Consider the following 8,140-nt stretch of genomic DNA (forward strand, 5'->3'; position numbering starts at 1 on the left):
TCCTATCGCCACCTCTGACTGACCTCGGAGTTTAACAATGCAATTATTTATGTAACTGGGCGAAAAAGTGATGGATGTACAATGCACCATACCTTTACATTAGGCAGAAAAATTAACAAGTCAGAGAAATGCAGAGAAACTAAAGGATTATTAAACTCTGTTAGTTAACCTACTTTGGAGACTGTGAAGACCTAATTGTCAAGGAAAGACACTCTGGGATGAGCTGATCTCCTTTTACACCACCTGAAACTGTAGTTTTCATTTTAGAACTATTTTTGTTTCATTGGCTTTAAAAGGAGATTGTTTAAGTTTTTAAAAAATCATCAGTTTTCACCCTGCTTTCTGTATTGGAAAGAGATTCAAAGATGGCACAGAAAAAGCATTAAACTACAATTTTCAGACTTGGGGGTTTCGTTGTTTAAAAAAAATAACCACAACCTTCAGGCAAAAATAATTTTTGTAGAGAGTCTTAATTTTTAATGGCATTTTCAAAAGTGCAATGTGACTCTCATTCCATAAACTGATAGCCATCTGTGACGAAGAAAATATGCAACATCACTGCCACAAAAAAGGTCACTTCATCAGGGCTGAGCCCCAGCGCACCCATATACGTGCCAGACGTGTAGGCTATAGAACTGTACGATTTACTGTCGCTCTGCTTGTGGCCAGGAGGTGCTGGGGAGGAGTAAAGGGAGTCCCTCCTGCCCTATAGTAGAGCTTAATCCTATAGTAGGGCTACTGTAGGACTCGTGTTGCACCTGAATTTCAGTCTGTAGGAATTGCACCATAGCAGTCAGAGGCAACAGCCGGGGATGCTTATAGAACATTTTCATGAAATAACTAATAATGTTGTGGTAACTTTGTATACTGGAACTTCTGATTCCCTTTACCCCCCTCCTGAATCGAGCCACAAAAGCCTTTGCTCAAGAAGGCCAAACAAGCTGTAGGAGGTTCTTAAGAAACAGGAGATGGAAATGACAAAGTGAAGCAATAAGCAGATGAGCAGTTGAGAAGACTGAACCCGGCAATTCTTTGAGGGGGGTGAGGAAGACTGAATGAAATTCAGAAGGTTACGTGTGCGTACGTACGTGCCACCGATACGCAGAACAGCTAGGAAGGAAGTTAAGTGTTCTCTTAAATAGGACAGAATAATTATTTCTACCACACTGATGAAATTTTATGATCTGCTAATGCAGTTGTTGGGGCCAAGCAGTTAAATAGACTGCTCTGACCATAAAAATCAGAGTTCCTGAATTCCAGACGCATCTTTGACACTACACTGATGCATGACCTTTGGCGATTCACTTGAACAATTTTAAGTGGAAATTGCACTTACCGCGTGCTAGAGAAGTGAGTCTTGATGACACATGTTAGTGAGAGAAAACAATGTTTTGGGGTTAGTATTTCAGAAGTCCCTCCCATCCCAGTAAAAGATTTTTCTCATTTGAACTAGGATTTATATTAAAAGGAAGCCTCCGTCTATCAGAACATTCCTTGTCCATCATCCCTCCAAATTTTTCAAGAGCTCCTACCTCCAAATTTCATTTTGGAACAAATCTGAAAAGTTCCATTCAACATAACTGGAAACAAATATTAATAAATGAAAAGTCTGACCTACCGTGTAAGGAATGGCAAATAGAAAGTATTATCACAGAGTGAAGTATAAAAGTCCTATTTATTACAATACCGAAACAAATGAATTCATTACTGAAATAAAACCTCATGTAATGAAGTGCGAAAGTAGAAGGTATTTATGTTTAAGGGTTGGGGTTTTTTTTGCCTGAATTCAACAGGTTTCACACATTATCAGAGCAATTCAGTCCCTCTGAACGCCCACCCTCTCACTGTTCTTTACAGAAAACCAAAATCTTACCACCTCCAATTCCAAAATTTTAGCCCAGCCCAAACACTTTAGGAAATCCTGTGAAGCTTTGGGGTCAGTTTGAAACATAGCAGAAATAGCTCCAGCCGTGTGCGCTGGTCTGCAGTTGGCAAGTGGACCAAGGCACTGCACTTCTGCTGCTCCCATCTCTATCGCTTACGCCGCGCCCAGGAGAGCGTTGGACATGACAGATCTTTTTCGTACTGGCAGAAGTTACTACGGCAGCTGCGCTGGTAATTCCACCAGTAACTATGTCCCATGAATCACATTCCTCTTGAAGTCCCCTGCCCAAGAACTGTCCTCACTTTCATCTTCACTACTTAAACTGTCAGACTTGAAAGCTCCCACATCCCCTGCAGCAAGTTTCGTACAATACGCTCCTTCTACAGTTGGTGCTTCTTATTTTGAGTCCAAGAAAGAAACACACTCTGTTCCTCTCAAGTACTTCTGCTAAATCAAAATCTAATCATTCTACGAAGTATAAAAACTACAAGTGCATTTCCTTCCCCGTCTCCCAAAAAGAGCAGAACTGGTCAAAATGTCCCAAAATTTTAAGTCCTGGTGGAGCAGTAAAGCTGCTGTACCTTCAACTACATTCACACTGCCGGTGCGCGGGCCTTGTAAAAACCTGACATCATGTTCTTGTTGCTTTAAGTTACTCAGACAAACTGCTATAAAAAAACCAAAACACCTTTCTAGTTACCCCAACACACACAGATTTGACAAGAACCTCCGAATTTTCTGTTTTAATTAGAGTCCTCCAAATGTCTCTTGTCATCTTCAGGAACAGCTAAATCAGTCCTGCAAACTCTTTTCAATAAACTTCATTTTATCCAGTTTCATTCTGATGTCATCATTCACTGGATTTTCCACCTCGTTACAAAATACATTAACGCATATTTTTAGCTTGGAACTCGGGTATGTAACCTTCTTAAACTTTCTGTTCTAAAAATTGTTATTTTCCTTTCCTGATTTTGTGTCTTATTCTGCCATACCACAGCTGAGTTTATCAGCTTTTTAAAAGGAATTTTATCGGGAATTTTGCAACAATCACTAAAGTTCTTTTCCTACTTCTGTGTTGACCCACTCATAGATTTATGACAGGCTGAACAAAAAAAAATAATGCTGATTTCCCACCCTCCCTCCTGTCACATGTCTACCAAGTTATTGTAATTTGATTCTCTACAAACTACTCAGGAAAGCCAGAGGGCATGCTCATTTGACTTCAAAGTTACGCTATTTCTTCAGTTTAGGATTTTTTTTTATTTTCGTGTTACACACACATTTTTCCCCCAAATTATCCTGAAAGTCTATCTGGTAATTAAGCTAATCCATACTATTTTTGGCTTACCATGCCTAATTCAGGAGATTTTTACAAACGTTCTGAAGTTGATCATAGACAGGACAGCTTGTAAAAGAAGACCAACAGCAGTAAGAATGGCTGAATACTCAGTTACAAAATAAGTTCCAGTATAAGCCACTGGAACTAACTGAACAATTATTTTTCATTTGTTAAATCCTGTACAGTAAAATGAAGTATCAAAGCAATAAAAAAAGCACTTATTTGTAACGATGTCATCCTACCTTCATATAAAATGATTAATGCTTCAGAAAAGAAAGACAAATTTGCCTGGTTATCTAAAAAAACACCGAAGAATAAACTTAATGAATACTCTTAAGCATCCTTTTCACAAAAAGAGACAATATACAGTGCACCACCTGGTTAAAACAACCAACCAATCCCTCCAAAACTCATCTAAACCCTGTCCTAAGAGCACGCCAACTACACAACCAATTTTGGCAGGAAATAAAACAAGTATTTGAGAGACAGAAACAGGGGAGTGGGAAGTGGCATACTGCAAAAGACTTGTAGAAAACTATTTAAACTATTTTAAAAACTGGTGTACAAGTGACAGAAGGTTTATGGGTTTATATATTGATCAGTCTATTCTCACAGACCAGCAAAAACGTGTGAAACAATTTCTCTCCTTGTTTTGTTAATTATGAATGTCTAGGCTCCGCTGGTATGCCTGATATCGTGCAAATAAAAGGGAAATAACATCCTACACAACTCTGGGAAAAAAAAAAAAAGCCGGTTTTGAGACATACCAGAAGCATTCACCTCTTCTTCTCCTAATTTGCTAACTTAAACCAGCTGCTTCCCATTTGATACACTGCTTTAAATAGCCTTTCTTCCTTTCTTGTCTGAGCTTCCCAGTTGAGTATCAATCTCTTACTTGAAACACTGCTAGAAAACAGAATATTGTGACACAAATGTGGAGTATTCGCATGCAATTAATGCGGAGACCAATGGGAATCACTCATGTGCCAGAGCAATTGTACACTGGTCCCAGAAGCAAGCACTGAAAAACATATTGTTTTGAATTTGCCCAACTCCCTCAAAGGGCTGATTACGTTAAAAAAAAAAAAAAAAAAAAAAAAAAGCAAGTAACAGCAGACAAGAACCCTTCTGGGTTTAGACTTGACCACCCAGTTTACACCTTGCTAACCACTACTGGGAGAGATTTAGACAACTGAACAACTGACAAAAGGCACAGCACCAACATCCAAGCGTCTTAAAACAGTCATAAGCCCCAGAGCTTATTCATCCAACGTCTTGAGCTCTTCCTCTTGCTTCTTTTATTCTGCCTGTAGCACTCCCCTATTGATTTTAAGGATCTCACAGAGTAAATTTGTGTTCTCAGAGAACGTATATAGTTTCCCAATGCTCGTTTTTGTCCCTTTTCCCCAGAATTCCTGGATACCAGCAATCAAGACTGTTCTAAATTCCCCTTAATGACCAATATTCCAGCTATGCTGGAGGTGGGGAAGCTAAGAGCAGGAAGAGGGACAATTTAAGAACAGAATTTTCTCTTTCCAGTTACCATATCTACATACACAGAAACTGCTGAAGAAGATGTTACACAAAACATGAAGGAACGCATTGTCTAGATGCAGCAGGGACAAACAAGATACCAACAGATCTACAAAAGAGTATTATAAGCCACAAAAAAACAATCAGCAGCTCATTTCAGCAAATGCTCAGCTACCCAGGAATTTTACAGACACAGAACACAGTAGGATTTCACACATGATGCACATGCTTAATGTATAGGAGCCCTTCATATAACTGGTGTTAATGTCAGGCTGCAGTGTTCATGTTTAAAAAAAGAAAAGAAAAAGAAACCACCCAAAACAAAGTGTGAACTGTGGATGAAATCACCTAATTGGCCAAATTGCAGTTACATTAAGTAGTTTTTAAAGCTAGATCAGAAAATACCTGAAAGATAATCATATAGAAGCTCATGAAAACCTAACTCAGGCTCAGCCACCACTGAAGTTTCTATAGCGAGGGTTTTTAGTACTTTAGATTCTGGCCCAGGATTCTGATATACAATCAGCTTCAACATGCAAACCTGCATTTAGAATTTCCTTTTCATACAGTTAATAACAAATTACTTTGAGTGATGAAGAAATTGGACAAATATGTGAACCACATACAAAAAAAAAAAAAAAATCAAACGTTAACTGTAGTGATTATGGTGATTACTCACAATACTAACTTCTTTGTACTTGAGCTTTAACGACCAGACCGTACAGATAAGAATGGAGAATATTTTGATCTTCCAAGGGGAGAGTGACCAGGATCCTACCAAGCAGTTTATCGTCACGGTAAGCAGGGCTCAGGCCACTTTTGCTGCTCCGCTCTGCTAAAGACTCCGAGCAGACAGGATTCCACACTCTGTATCAGAACGCAGTATTTCTAACCAATGACATCTATAACAGATAGTTGACAGCTTTATTCATAGAAACGCATCATAAAAATTCCTCAACTAAGACTTAGTAGTGCTTCATCAAAACGCAACAGTTTCTTCCTCTATTACAAAGGGAACAAAACCAGATCCTTAGTTTAAATGGCATTTTTAAAGCTGAGTTGCTTTTTTTCATATCCTAAAAGTATTAGTCAGTCCAGCGACCAGATTTTTTTGTTGTTGCTGTTTGTTTAACAAAAGTTGTACTTGACAAAGATGTTATTTAAAATTTATTCACCGTTGTGATAGGATGCTTAGATATTTGGTCTGTAGAACATTTCCATTCATTTTGAGTTCTCCAAACAGTTCTCAAGACTTCTCAAACCCTTGTGATACAACCAGCATGCAGAGGAATGGGGCAGAGGGAAAACCAATGGGTTTAAACATTTAATTTTGGTTTTGAACTGTGAGTAAGTTTCCCCCGGTAGTTTGGAGGGGGGCACTTTATACAACTTTATATAATTATAACACACAACATTCTTTCTTCTGAGAAAACAAAGGAAAAAGTATCTCTGTATTCCCAGAAACTTTTTTTTTAAACATATGTTGGTGTAGTTAATACTTATAGACACTTTGTTTCCATATTAAAAGTTCTTTTCCAAAGGTCTTCACCTGTGCCATGAAAACAAATTCCAGACCAAACCTTCCTCTGTGACGCCTCAGCCCAAGGGCCACCTTTGTTCACACCTGTAAAGGAGAATTTAAAACAGAGCTAAAACAAAGTTCATCCTGATCCTGAAGTCTTAAACGCTTTGTAAAGTTTATATTCTAAAACTACTGCAGTAACTTCTTTTTCGTTGAAACTAGCACCACAGAACAATAAATGAAACAACTTGTCCATGCCACAGACAAAGCCGAAATCCAACGGCTCTAACAAGTTTAATCAAAACAAGGCCCTAAACCATCACAAAAATATTAACCTGTTGCAGAATACTAGTGGTAGTGTACTACAAGTTACACTTTTTACCTTAAACTGGATCCAGCTTGACCTTTCTCCCAGCTCGCACGTTCTCTACAGAACTTGTGCTTAGTTGTCAACCGCACCCATCACAGTTTATCCGCACCCATCACAGTTTATCCGCAGACACCGCAGGTAAAAAAGAAGTATCTCCATCCTGTGCTGCAAAATATTTTGACAAGACAGTTTTCCAACAATTCTCATATTTTTGTGGATGCTGAAGAGCAAATATTTCAAGCAACTCTTACGGATTTTTACAGCCCTGTCTTTTTCAGCCAGCTGAGGCAAAGGCAAGGTTAACAAGTCCACCGAACCAAGAGTGAAGGGACAAGCGGGAACCTCGCTAAGCAAATGAAGCACATTTTATCCATCATCTGCTACACCCAACGAAAACAGTCCCCTCCGTTTGATAAACCAGTCACAAGCACGTGGAGACAAGCAAGCGCGGGGTTTGGCCACAGCCAGAACCTGCTGCAGATAGCAAGCCCTGCCAGGACACATCTGGCACCTCATTTCATTAGTCTGCCTGGCAAAAGATACAGAATATACCTCCCGTTGGCACTACAGGCCCTGCCCCAGCGCTTCACCCAACAACTGGACGTTGAGGCTTCCCAGAGCCTGCGAGGCTCCTGCTGACACGTTCCGAGCAGCTACAAGCACCCCCAAGGAAGCCTTCCAGAGAGGGAATGGGCCGACCCGGGATTTCTTTGCACAAACACCACTTCCCCGCCCTCCCTCCCGCTGCCCAGAGCCCTCAGCAGCCCCTTCACCCAAAGAAGCGGGAAGGGCGGGGGGCGGAATCCGAGCGGTGACACCCCGCGCTGACCAACCGCCACCCCCGCCTCCACAAGCCGCCCCGCCACCGTACGCGCTCTCCCGGCGGGGTACCCCGGGGCTGAGGGCGGGCAGGGCCCGGCGGGAGCGCCCCGGTAAAGGAGGGGGCGGCTTCCCCTCCCCTCCCGGCCGGCGCCGCCGCTGAGGAGATCGGCGCCCCTCCCCCGCGCGCCGGTCCGCCCGCCTCCCGCTCCCGCCCGCCCCCCTCCCGCCGCCATTCCTCGCGCTCCACCGCCCCTCAGCCGCCCCGCTCCGCACCTTTTCCCTCCCTCCTGGCTGCGCGCCCCTGCCCGGGCGGCTCCGGCTCTTAGGCCCCGCTCCCCGCCCCGCGCCTCGGCGCCTCCCCCAGGATCCGGCAGGCAGGGGAGTGGAGAAGGAAGGAGGGGAGGGGGGGATGGCGGCGGCAGTGGTGGGGGGGGGTGACACGGAGGACGCGGCGAAGGCAGAGCGCACCCCAGCCCCGCCGCGGAGCCGCCGCCGCTCCTTCCCCATCAGCCACCAGCACGGAATGAGCCTCCGCTCCCAGCCGGGCTGTCCCCCTGGCCGGCTTCGCCGCTCCCCCATTGGCTTCCACCTCCCCTTGCCCGCCCCATTGGCTCCGGCCTCGCGTTACGGCGCGGCGGTTGGTGGCGGTGGACGTCAATCAGGCCGGAG

The 8,140-nt window shown here is 43.1% G+C and overlaps 1 long non-coding RNA gene across 13 annotated transcripts in view; it reads right to left on the bottom strand.

The window, feature by feature from the left end:
* The window catches only part of LOC141928723 (uncharacterized), a 32,251-nt gene extending 24,126 nt beyond the window's left edge, over positions 1-8,125 (bottom strand). For 9 of the 13 annotated variants that reach the window (XR_012624839.1, XR_012624841.1, XR_012624844.1 and 6 more), the window contains exons 1-4: positions 7,745-8,125; positions 6,662-6,814; positions 5,933-6,381; positions 5,437-5,659 (exon numbers count right to left, since the gene is read on the bottom strand). This is a non-coding gene — a long non-coding RNA (uncharacterized LOC141928723). Of the gene's footprint in view, positions 1-5,436; positions 5,660-5,932; positions 6,382-6,661; positions 6,815-7,520; positions 7,640-7,744 lie in introns of those variants that run through there. The other 4 variants (XR_012624840.1, XR_012624846.1, XR_012624842.1 and 1 more) reach the window with 4 other exon arrangements.
* Positions 8,126-8,140: the final 15 nt, after the last annotated feature.

The sequence above is a fragment of the Strix aluco genome, chromosome 12, assembly GCF_031877795.1.
Source record: "Strix aluco isolate bStrAlu1 chromosome 12, bStrAlu1.hap1, whole genome shotgun sequence".
Taxonomy (NCBI): domain Eukaryota; kingdom Metazoa; phylum Chordata; class Aves; order Strigiformes; family Strigidae; genus Strix; species Strix aluco.